Source organism: Dasypus novemcinctus, chromosome 8 (genome assembly GCF_030445035.2).
Source record: "Dasypus novemcinctus isolate mDasNov1 chromosome 8, mDasNov1.1.hap2, whole genome shotgun sequence".
Classification (NCBI taxonomy): domain Eukaryota; kingdom Metazoa; phylum Chordata; class Mammalia; order Cingulata; family Dasypodidae; genus Dasypus; species Dasypus novemcinctus.
The window spans coordinates 38,089,563-38,103,120 of record NC_080680.1 but is presented as its reverse complement, the minus strand read 5'-3'; positions in this window follow the sequence as shown (position 1 = coordinate 38,103,120).

The window sequence follows — 13,558 nt, the reverse complement described above, 5'->3', positions numbered from 1 at the left end:
CATATCTAGGGAAGGCAGCAAAAGGAGAAACAGCCATCACTGTCCAGTATGGATTGGGTACTACGTGCCAAGCACTGTGCTGGGTCCAAAATGAAATCACGAATCTTCTGAAAACTCTGCCAAGTGGGAAGTCCTACCTTCATTTCACAGATGAGTAAAACAGGCTCACAAATGGTAAGTGATATGTCCAAGCGACTTGACCCTGAAGTTGGAGCACTGAGATTCCACCATTGGTCAACCTGACCTCTTAATACCAAGAGTGGCAGCCATGACAATGAAAAATTAATATGATACTTGAGTATGTGCTATGTAATCAAGCCCTGTGCAAAAATTCTGCTACACATGTGCTTATCTCAAGCCATCCTCTCATCCATACTGCAGAGTAAGAAACTGTAGTTTGGAGAGCGCTGAACAAGTTTGCCAGGTTGCACAGGTGGTAACTGATGGAGTCTGGATTCTAATTTAGTTGGGGCTGGTCTTGATGGTATGTGCACATACCATCACACATTGCTACTAATTGAGTTTAACTTTTAAAAGCCAAGCCTGTTGCTATTAAAATAAGGGACGGTCAATGTTGGCCTAGGAATCAAAGTCAGGATGGAATGGCTGTGAGGTTCTCCATTTTCTCAGGAATTCTCTCAGTCAATATTATTTACCTCACAAGGGAGTTGTGAGGAGCCAGTGAATTAATATAGGTAAAGCATTTTGCTCACTGCCTGGCGCATTCTTAGTCCCTTTCTCTTCCCTAAAGAATAGGTCTTCCTAATAGTTGATGGATCATTATTTAGTTTTTCTTTGCATAAAATAGAGTGCCACATTCTAGACCAGCCTGTCCAGCAGAAATATAATGTGGTTCTCATATGCAATATTAATTTTTCTTGGAACCACACTTAAAAGTAGAAATAAATTGATAAAATTAATTTTAATACTGTATTTTTGTTTAACCCAATCTATCCAAAATAGTATCATTTCAACATGTAACCAATATAAAAATTAATGAGACATTTTACATTCATTTTATTTTGCACTCAGTCTTTGAAATACAGTGTGCATTTTATACTTACAGACCAACTCAATTAGGACTGGCCACATTTCAAGTGCTCAGTAGCCACATGTGTCCAGTGGCTATCACATTGGATAAAACAGTCTTAGATTGATACAAAAATACCACCTCTGTATTTGTGACTAGTTTTAAAATAAAAACATAAAAAACATCCAAGTAGGGGCTTTTCAGCATGGCAAGGGGTGGGGCATGCAGTTAATAGTTCACAAACCTTCGGGAAACCCTAATTCTCTTCCAGAAGAGAAGCAGAGCAGCACACACCCACAGACATTTGCAGACAATTTCAGGAGGTCCAAGATCCAAGGCTAAGGAACTTACTTCAAGTAATTTGTTTGAGACCTGATTCACACTTGAATCATTTCCAGAACCTGGTTGAAAAGGTATGTGCCTGTGGTACCAGCCCCAGGGAGATAACTCCTGGTTTGGCACAATGTAATTTGGAACAGGGGTATTAGCTGTGATCTTCTGTCCTGATAGCTCATTCTTGCACCTATTTTGCTATGGGGAATTTATCCTGCTTAGCAGCTTTAAAGACTCTAACATAGCGGCCTAACTCTTGCTTTCAATAATGTGTTTCATTTATAACATCGTTTAGTCTCTTTCACCCACTTTTGGAATGAAGTAATTCAAAATACTCTGAATCCATATTTCATGTTTCTGCTTATCTTTTAAAAATAAAAGCATCCATGAAATGTTATTTAACTCCATTTGTCAAATCAGGTATCAAATATTTATTTATTCTTCCTCAGTAGCATCTGCCCTCCATCAATTCCATATTAATTTGACAGAATAAATGATTATTTCTAAGTGGAGAGGCACCTTTGAGAATTTCACTGTTTACAAAGGACTTTGTACTAAATGTGGCAATGCATTTTTCAGTGACTTAATGAGAATACAGTTCCGACTCAAAGCTTATTAGCTTGGAGAGAAAAAAGAAAACTTTTTAAGCTTTCCAGTCTATTCCTCTCTATTGTATTTTATAACAAACTGTGGATTCATACGTTAGAGAGAGAGGGTGCTTTCTTTTTCTATTTGTAATATTGTAAAGAATCTAAGGTCTTTTACTTTCTTTAAAAAAAAATTACAAAATCTCCAAATTCCCTTTTGAAGGTTCATCATTTTCTTCACTATTTTACCCATTTTTATCCAGGTGTATTTCACTCCCTTTACCCTAGGCTATAGATGTTTCTATATGAACCTTTATGCAGAACTCTAAAAACAGGAACAATGATCTTAACAAAGGAGAAATTCTTTGCTGTTGGGAAAACGTACATGGAGGAAAGTGTGTGTGAGCGCGTGTGAGTATAAGTGAGAGAGTGTGTGGGTTTCAATCCCAAAGATGGGCCATACTATTCAAATATCTGATTGACAGATATCCTACCATACTCACTCTCAATCATACTCTGGTCTCTTTAAGACTAATTATGTTTCAAGAAGAACTATGAGATTTTGAGTCAGTGTATAACAGTCTGTGGGAAAGTCTGCACCAAAGAAGCCCCAGGAATTCCTGATTCTTCAGGAGTGTTGTAGGGTATTCCCAGAATAGATCCATCACCCTGGTCCTTATTCTACACTAGACTGAGAAAGTCTTGTGATCTTTTAGTTTTGCTTTGTTTGAGTCCCTCACTACCAGGACTCACACTTGGAGATACTCTAGAGTTTTCTGTGTCTTTAGACTGGCTGGTAACTTGAGGGACGCACCTGTTGATGGACTGGAAGGGGCTAGCAAACTCTTGCCTTGGAAGCCTGGCTCTATGGTCCCATAATATTGAGGTTGGTCTTGTACCCAATGCTATCCTCTGGCTGATAAAATGGTATACCACTTCTTCCCACATCAGACTTGCCATGTGGTACTCATTACTTCTCCCTAGATAAAATATCTGGAATTAAAGAGTCTTTCCTAGCTGCAAAAGACAATGGATAGCATTTTTATGCCTTTGTAAAAAAATATTATGATGATCCCCTGAGGACATTTACAATCTTCTCATAAATTCAGAAATTTTCTGAGGAAAATACTCTCACCATAAGAATAGTCCTAAGCGATCTGGCACTGCAGTTGATCAAGTTTTTCTTTATCAGCTCAGCTTTCAGAAATGACAGTATTGGAAAACACAGAACACACAGAGTTTCCTAAGTGAATCTTCCCTTCACTACCACAATTATTTTCAAGAAAGACATGCTTTTATTTGTAGCTAAATCTTGTAGTCAGGAGAGGCCAAAAGCAGTCTGACCTTTATATCAGCTTTGTCTTTGAAAAGAAAAATAAATTCTGAATCTATGAAAAAAAAAAGATTATGTGTAGAGAGCGTGAATTGGGGGTCAGAAAGATCTATGTTCAAACTCAAGCCCTTCCTAGCCACATGATTTGAGACAAAGAATTTCATTTCTCTGATGCATGGTGTCCTTGGTGATTAGCATGGTATAAAATGGGCATAAAAATACATACCCAGTAGGAATGTTGTGGTAATTATAAAGCACAGAGTACCATGCATAGTTTGTAAAAGGTGGTTAAATAAAACCTGTCTTTTCCCAAGCTTATAAGAATTACTTATTATAGGTATACTATTTTCACAATTTGATATATATTTTTAACTTATTTTTGGAACTGACAATTGTTTAATTGGCATTATTCTTTTTTGCTCCAAAACAAACAAACAAATATACCCCTTCCCTTCTTAAAAAGATTCCCTTTATTTTGGCAAGAAATATATTTTCTTTTTATATGTGGCCTAGAACTTTACTGAAGCAGAATGCATAAGACAAAGGATCTTTTTCTAAGGTGATAAGTCTCAATACCTTAGGAGCCAGAATGGGTTAGTCAGAAAACTATCTGTACTCTGCTTCTGTAAAGGAGTTTTACAGTGACAGTGATTTATCACAACACTGTTACTGCAAAAGTAACCTTAAGGAAATAATACAGGTTGGAGAGACAATACACACTCACACCTTAAAAGCAAATGAAAACATAGTTGAACCATTTAAGAGATGCAACCACATAAATCCAAAGCATTAAAGAGCCAGAACATAAATACAAACTTTAGAAGAAAGAAAAAAATCACTACAATGTTTGTCACAATTTCAACTTTGTCACAAGGGAGCAAAACAGTAACATTTAAAGATTTGGGTTGGTGGATTTAGACAGGAATTTCAAATAACATATATTATAGGTTCTATCAGTAGAAAGGATTGACAAATCTGATCTGTTTAACTTGGAGGGGAATACAATGTTGGCAGTAAACGATTCAGTCACAAGGGAACTGTCACAACATTGTATGTTAGTACACTTCAAGTGGCTGTCTGGCAAATTCACTCCCTGTTTTCTCTGCTGGTCTCCTTCTCTGCCTTGCTGGTTGGAACCTATAGGCCTTAAGGGTGCCCAGCACATATGTATGTGAAGATGAGAAAAAGAGTATCCTGAATCTTCACTGGAAGGACCCAGGCTCTACCCACTGATGTCTGCAGCACCCTGCATCAGGGAAGAGAAGGAGAATGGAATGGAGTCACACTGAAACCACCAAAAGACAAACGTCCATCTCTCCTAGAGTTATCAACTCATCCACTTCTAATTTTTCTAGCAATTTTATGGAGATATATTCATGTACCATAACAATCCATCCAATGTGTACATTCAACACCCACTTCTGATTTTTAAGACTAAAACCTTACTCTTTGAATAAAGGTCATCTTTGATAAAATCTATAAAAGACCCCGAGTTAAAATATAGTATCCTGAAGAACTTTCTTTTTTTGTTCAGCAGAGATTTCTGAACTGAACTTTTGTTTAGCCATTTTCTCTTTAGTATCTTAGCCTAAAAACGAAGAGTTTATGCTACACTGAATACAAGAGAAACTTCATGTATACCAAAGAAGATGAAACAGTAGCCTTTCAATGCCTTTTGTTTTTTTCAGGAGGTGCCAGGGATTGAACCCAAGACCTCATACACAACACCCTCACTGCAAAAGTAAACTGAAGGAAATAATAATACAGGTTGGAGTGACAACACACACTCACACCTTAAAAGCAAATGAAAATGTAGTCGGACTGTTTTAGAAATGCAACCACATAAATCCAAAGCATTAAAGAGCTAGAACACAAATAAAACTTTGGAAGAAAGAAAAAAATCACTACAATGTTTATCACAATTTCAACATTGTCACAAGGGAGTGGCTTGAGGAGACATTCAAACCACTGAGCTACACCTGCTTCCCACCTTTCAGTGACTTTATACAATAAAGCCAACTTTGTTCAGGTGAAAACCCTAATGGTAAGCACACTTCTAGCCAATGGAGACACCTCCATATTTCACCTGTCAGTGAAATATGTACCAAATAACATTTATTTGGGACTTACTATGTGTTAGGAACTATTCTCAACCCTTTGATAGCCATGACATATAAATAATATTGAAGATAATAACAATAACTAGCACTTACAAAGCACTTATTATATGCTAGTGCTGTTCCAAGTGTCACCTCTATTAGCTCATTTAAGTCTCACAACAATCCTCTGATGTATGTGCAATTCTTATCCTCACATTACAGAAAAGGAAACTAGGCACAAGAAGTAACTTGTCCTTGGTCATCTATCAAGTAAATGGCAAAGCAAGGAGTCAAGCCCCAAGCAATCTGGCTCCACTTAAAACCATCATACCATATTGCCTTTCTATTTAATGAGTACCTATTATTTAATGGTTTACAGTGGTATTTATGTTCATTCAGGAAGTATATGTCATGGAGATAATCAAAGATATAAGAAGCAAATGGCTCAAGAGCCCCAGATTATGACATCCATGAAAAGGACTTATACATTTTATTCATCACTGTATTCCCATCACTTACTGAAACAATAAACACCTCTTGAAAACTGTATGCAGTAGAAACTCTCCTAGTAGGGCTAAGTTGACTCAACTATAGAAAGATTTAAAAATTATTTTCCTTTATAGCTGGAATTCCAGCTGGACCTATATCTTATTCTGGAGAATCCCAACAAGTCTTATCTGTCTAGAGACTTTTGTGGCAATCATTTAGAAGTTTCTTTTTTTTTTTTTTATTTTTTATTTTTTTTATTTTTTTATTTTTTATTGACTTTGTAATAATATTACATTAAAAATATATATGTGAGGTCCCATTCAACCCCACCCCCCCACCCCCCCTCTCCCCCACCCCAACAACACTCGTTCCCATCATCATGACACATCCATTGGATTTGGTAAGTACATCTTTGGGCACCTCTGCACCTCATATACATTGGTTCACATCATGGCCCATACTCTCCTCTATTCCATCAAGTGGGCCCTGTGAGGATTTACAATGTCCGGTGATTACCTCTGAAGCACCATCCAGGGCAGCTCCATGTCCCGAAGACGCCTCCACCTCTCATCTCTTCCTGCCTTTCCCCATACCCTTTGTCCATTATGTCCACTTTTCCCAATCCAATGCCACCTCTTCTATGTGGACATTGGATTGGTTGTGTCCATTGCACCTCTATGTCAAGAGGAGGCTCAGATTCCACCTGGATGCTGGATGCAATCCTCCCATTTTCAGTTGTAATCACTCTAGGCTCCATGGTGTGGTGGTTGTCCTTCTTCAACTCCATCTTAGCTGAGTGTGGTAAGTCCAATAAATCAGATTGTAGGTGCTGGAGTCTGTTGAGGCTCAGGATCTGGCTATCACATTGTCAGTCCAGAGATTCAAATCCCCTAAATATATCTTAAACCTCAACATTAACTGCACCTCCAGCACATTAGCATGAAAGTCTAATGAAGGGAGATCCCATCTGAGTCCAGATTCATCACACATAAACACCATTTCCAAAGAGGGGCCATCTGCCCTGGTAGTTAACCCCATCGGCCATGACCATAACTCCCATGGGTCTCTTTAGCCCTCAAAGGAACCAATATCTGGGGGTTGTATCTGCTTTATCTGTCTCTCTGACTCTGCTCAGTTGTGCATGAGGGCAAACCTTCTACCAGCCTCCAGACTCTTTTTTAGAAACTCGTAGCCATATAATAGAAGTCTCTTTCTAAGGTAAGAGCTGGATGACAAGTTTGACTCAACCACAAAAAACCTAGTCATTCAAGAGAAGAGGTGATTCTAAAATACTTGATGTTTCCCATAATGTGGTCTCCTGGTCCAGTCTCCTGTAGTCATTCAACAAACAGGTATTGAGTCCCTACTATGTGTAAGACACTCTTTCAGGTAAGGGGGATTCAGTGGCAAACAAATTTGAGCAAGCACACGCGGGAAGGGAAAGACCACTAAAATGCTAAGGCAAGTGTGAGTTTCAATCTATATAGCTGAGTTAGGGGGAAAAAAAGCAGTTTTCATAGCCTTCCTCAATGTTAAATCAGACCCCACCAGGAAATTCTATTAGAACTTCCTTCATCTCCCCAGATTGTGCCCAAATCTTTGCCCAGACTGGGAGGACAGTGCCTTGGATCTGTGCCTGTCTCCCTTGTTTTCTCATGAAGTCATTTTCTCACTCATTCGCCACCTCCCTGGGGCTCTACTGTGATTTGATATTAAGATTCCCATTACTCTGGAACCCCATGACCTTGACTTCCATCCCCTTCACCCTCTCTTCTCTTCCTGGAGCTCTCCAAGGCATTCATACCTCCCTTCCCACTTCAGGCCAGTCCCACCGTCTTCTCAATGAGCATTGGCTCTTTCAACAAAGAGAAACAGCTTTTGATTTCATGCAGCTCTGTTTTAGGCCCTACAAAATTCTCCAAGGAAAAGAAATGTCAAGAGTCAGGCTCCTCCTTGAAAAGGGAAAAAGAGTGAAACTTAAATTCTTATCACACACATGTAGAACTCTGTTACCCCAAAAATGATCACTAACTTCTCTGAGATATTGAGGTATAAGGAGCATTGCTTTGGGGTACTGCTGAAAGAGAATAAACTGATATTATAACCATAAACTATTGTGATTAGTAATCGAAGAAAATATGGCATTGGTGTGGAGAAAGTGGCCATGTGCTGGGGCTAGGGAGTAGGAGGAAGAGATGAGATGTGGGCGCATTTTCGGGACTTGGAGTTGTCCTGGGTGGTGCTGCAGGGACAGTTACCAGACATTGTATGTCCTCCCATGGCCCACTGGGTGGACTGTGGGAGAGTGTGAGCTATGATGTGGACCATTGACCACAAGGTGCAGCGGTGCTCAGAGATGTATTCACCAAATGCAGTGAATGTCTCATGATGATGGAGGAGTTGTTGTTATGGGGGGAGGAGTGGGGTGAGGGGGAGTGAAGGGTATATGGGGACCTCATATTTTTTTAATGTAATATTAAAAAAATAAAGACAAAAAAAAGTCAATAAAATCTACATTCCTGAAGACCCCCCCCAAAATAAAAGTTGACTCTGAAATAGGGAAAATAGTGATTTTTAAAGGCTCTTAGAGTTAGTGTCTTAGACTTTTAGAAAATGCAAAAGAGGTTAAGGAAAGGGGATCTTATAAAGCCTCAGGACCCTTCCCCTTCAGATAATCCCATTTTTATATATTAGAATTCAGGTATGACTGCCTTTTTTTATTCTTTATGCTCCTTTTTTTTCCAAGTGACTTGGCAGTAGAGTTATGTAGACTGCCACCCTCTTTCTGTATATATTCATGCAAAGTCACAGGCATACATTTTCCCACCCCAGGATATTTGAACAGGAATTTTTTTTGGTAAGATTTATTTCTTTCTGTCCACCCCCCTCATTGCCTGCTGTCTGTGTCCATTCACTGTGTGTTCTTCTGTGTCTGCTTGTATTCTCATTATGCAGCTTCAGGAACTGATCCTGCGACCTTCCAGAGAGGGAGAGAGGCAATCATTCTCTTGCACCACCTCAGCTCCCTGGTCTGCTGCATCTCTTATTGTCTCTCCTCTGTGTCTCTTTTTGTTGCATCATCTTACTGCATCAGCTCTCTATGTGGGCTAGCACTCCACACTGGCCAGCTTGCCTTCACCAGGAGGCCTGAGTATCGAACCCTGGACCTCCTATATGGTAAATGGGAGCCCAATTGCTTGAGCCACATCTGCTTCCCTAGATAGGAATGTTTCAGAGAAAAACTATATAAGTACTGTTTTCTACTATTTATAACAATTTTCATACATGTTATACATTTATTTCTAAGTATTTGTATAGCCTCAAACCACCTAAAATCTGACATTAAAATCCTTATCACCAGATTCTTGTGGTGATGGTATAGTTGAATACCTTGACTGTGGTGGTGGCTGTGCAAAGCTACACATATGATAAGCTAGAGGCACATGCATGGACATACACATAAATGAGTGTGTACATAACTTGGGAAATCTGAATAAGCTCTATGGACTGTAAAGATGTCAATTTCTTAGTTTGGGTATTTTACTGTAGTTTCGTAACATGTTACAATAGTGGAAAACTGGGGGAAGAGTATAAGAGAATTTCCTGTATACTTCTTTGCAACATCCTGAGAGTCTGGTATTATTTCAAACTGAAAATTTTTTTAAATCCTTACAATTTATATCTAAATTTAGCCCATATTTTGTGAAAGAAGGGTATTCTGTTTCTTTAACATAATTATCCTCAATACATGAAAACATTTATTGAGAATATTCTGTGTTTAAGGCATACCACTTTACCTGAAAATAAAAGTTAGCCGGTTAGTACTTTTGGGGAAGAAAGGAAAGGGTCTCTTATTAAAAGTAGCTTTAAAATCCCTCTTCTTAATTTATCAATATAAAGTAGCTGCTCCTTTTTTATGTTATTGAAGTATATCATTCATATATGAACCTACATAAATAAGACTATATTAAAAGTTGTAAACTTACAAAACACACATGCATCTCATCATACAAGGCTCCCATACATCACCCTGCCACCAACACCTTGTGTTGTCTTGAGACATTTGTTACAAACTATAAAAGAGCATTATCAAGGTATTATTACTGACTATAACCCATACCTTACATTTGGTGTATTTTTTCACAACTCATCCAATTATTAATAGCCTATATTAATATTAAATATTTGTTATAGTTCATGAGAGAACATTCTAATATTTGTTCTGTTAACTACAATCCTTCTTCTACCACTGCATTCCATGTGTTATACAATCCCATGCTTTGTACAATCCACTCAAAGTGTGCACTTGTTTTTATCACAGTTGTGCTATCATCATCTCAATTTTAGAATGTTTTAATTTCTCAAAAAGGAAAAATCTCATAACCCTATATAACTCCTGTTGTTCCTTAGAATCAGTGTAATGTATTCTTTGTCTTTGCTGCAAATATATTACAATATTACTGTTAACTATCGTTCATAAGTTACAATTGTAATTTTCCTGTGTATCACCATATTCTTACCACTTAGTAAAAGAACATTTATACTGTTAGCCGCAATCTTCATCCCCATCGAGCTCACTGTTATACATTCCCTAGATTATTGTCTAGTTTCTTTTCAATCGACATTTATGTCCACAGACTACCCCTTTCAGCCACAATAACATTTATAAATCTGTAATATTAGTTACAAACACTGTAATGTGCTACCATCAACTCTATTCATTTCCACACTTTTACAATAAATCTTATTAAAAATGCTATATGTATTAATCATCAGCTCCCATCTCATCTCACAGTCTATCTCCTAGTAACCTATATTCTAGAGTTTATCTCCATGAGTATACTCATCATATTTCATATTAGTGAGACCATTTACTATTTGTCCTTTTGTGTCTGGCTTATTTCACTCAACATAATATCGTCATGGTTCATCCACGTTGTCATATGCATCCTGATTTCATTTCTTCTCACAGCTTAATAATATTCCATTGTACACCACATTTTGCTTATTTATTCATCAGCTAATGGACACTTGGCTGTTTCTGTATTTTAGCAATAGTGAATATGCTGTTACGATAATCAGTGTGCAAATGTCAGTTCACATCCTTAAAATATCTATTTTTAAATTTTGTTTTAATAAAAATAGTCTTCTTAAAATGAAAAATGGAAAAACCATAGTTCATTTTTTTGCGTCTCAAAATTTGAGCTATTCATTACATTAAAAAATGCCATCACAGTTTGTGATAGTTAACTGTAGGACAAACTGAGAGGAAATATGACAAATGCACCTCTTAAAAGAATAAAGATGTCTAGGACTCCTATATTGTTTACCAGTTTGCAAAGTCTTCTTATTTATATAATCAATTTTAGATTCTCCCAATATCCCTATGAGGATAAGGAAGCAAATCGTATTAACCAATAAAAATATACATCATTAAACTGATCTAGGACAAAGGTTGAAAATTGACTCAGGTTTTTTTTTACGTATTTTTATTTTTAAAAGATACATAGATTTCATAAAATGTTACATAAAAAAATAGGGGATTCCCATTTGCCCCCTCCCCAAACCTCTCACTTTTCCCACGTTAACAACTTATTTCATTAGTGTGATATTCATTGCAATTGATGAACTCATTTTGGAGCATTGCCACTAAGCATGGATTATAGTTTACATTATAGTTTACATTCTTTCCCACTTCATTCTGTAGGTTATGGCAGGATATATATGTCCTGTATCTGTCTTTGCAATGTCATTCCGGACAATTGCAAGTCCCAAAAATGCCCCCATATCACATCTCTTTTTCCCTCTCCTTGCCTTCAGCACCTCCAGTGGCCACTGACTTCACATCAGTGATATAATTTCTTCCATTGCTAGAATCACAATAAGTCTATAGAAGAATACTGGTAAATCCACTGTAGTCCACATTGTGGAATAATGTGGACTAGAATCCTGAGGATTCTTGGATGGTGATGCCTACTCTATCTCTAATTGAGAGGGGATTTCGATCCAATATGGCTGATGGATGGGACTCTTGCTGCAGTTGTAGACTCTCTTGGTTCCTTGGTGTGATGGTTGTCCATTCTCACCTCCTTGTTAGTTGTCCTGGGTGTGACTCAATGGAGAAAGGCCACCCAGTTCTTGATTTCTTGTCTCCAATGAGATGGTTGTGATGATGGTGGAGATTATGAATGATAATGATGCTAATACATATATTCACAAAATATGGCAACATCCTTTATCCACTGCTTGGTTTCAACCCAATCTGGGATAGTGTCATCTAGCATTTCAGTGCTTCAAGGAAACACTTCTCACCATCTGGCTTTTTAGCCTAACACTTCAGCTGACGACTAAATACACTATATAAGGTCCCTATCACCCAGCCACCCCCATTCCTGCTCCCCTGGCTGATGGAAAATGGGCAGTGAGTCATGAGGCAGTTGGTGGGGAGGTGGCAGTTCTACCCACCAACAATTATTTTCTAAAATAACTGAGGGTTCTTATACCATCAACCCACAATTTCCTTGCATCCATAAGCAAACCAATGTGGTGAAATATGCATCATTAATTTATTATTTTTTATTTTTAAAATTTATTTAAGCTGGATTTTTTTAGCATTTTGATATTAAAGTAGACAGGAAGGAAAAATGTACATAATAATTGCCTTTGGTTCTTTATCACCCTATCAAAAACCAAGATCCCTAAATTGTACTATTTTCTATACTTGTTAATCTTAATACAGATAATTATATTCTACGGAAGGTACAGTATAATAACTATTGCTTAGATGTTGATTAGATTAAATTCCAAGCTCTAGTTGTAGGCTATCTTGGCTTGCCTTTGGAAAATGGAAAACTAAAAATCTGGAATTCCTTTTATTAGTCATCTTTTAAAAGTTGGAACATTAAGTATCACTTGTTTATGGAGTCTTATATAGACAAACCACTCAATCTTGTTATAAGGCTCAATTCCCATCAACATCCCAATTTTCTCTACTTATTAAAAGAAATGTAATGCAAATCCATTACACTATTTTTTTAAATCTTCATGCCTACTTGTTCCTCCTCAGATGTATCAATCTTCTACTTTGGTCAATGGTGCAGACTCTAGGAAGCATTTGTCATTCATCATAGCAGGGGGATATTTATTGAATAAAAATAATTTTGCAGGTTAATATATTTCTCATATATTTTGCCTTTCTCTAAGGGAATACAAATTATTAAACCTTTTATCAACTTTTTGCAAGGGAGGGGCTGCTTATTTATAAGTGGATTTGCTCTTCATTTCAACTCTTCCCATTATCCTAATCATTGCTTTTATTTTTCCTTTTTGTCAGTAAGAGATCCCACCCTCTGTCTCATTTAACTGTAATTAGCTTCTCTATTTGGTAAGGTTATTATATTTTATATTTATAGTTTAATCACATCTAATAGTATAAAACTGCTGCAAATGAAGTTTTTAAGTTATGAAACAATAGCCTACTTTTTAAAAATTCCTTTATTTTCTCCAATATCCTATTTAGTCTTCTAATCACCAAATTTACTCTACTTGCACATTGACTTACTTAGTAAATGCATGTTTGCTTTTTAAAGTCTGGTTTTCAATGGATAAAGTCATGAAGTATGCAAGTAAATATGAAAAACACACTTAAATGCAGAACAATATCACAAAACTGCAGTATGCATCCTGA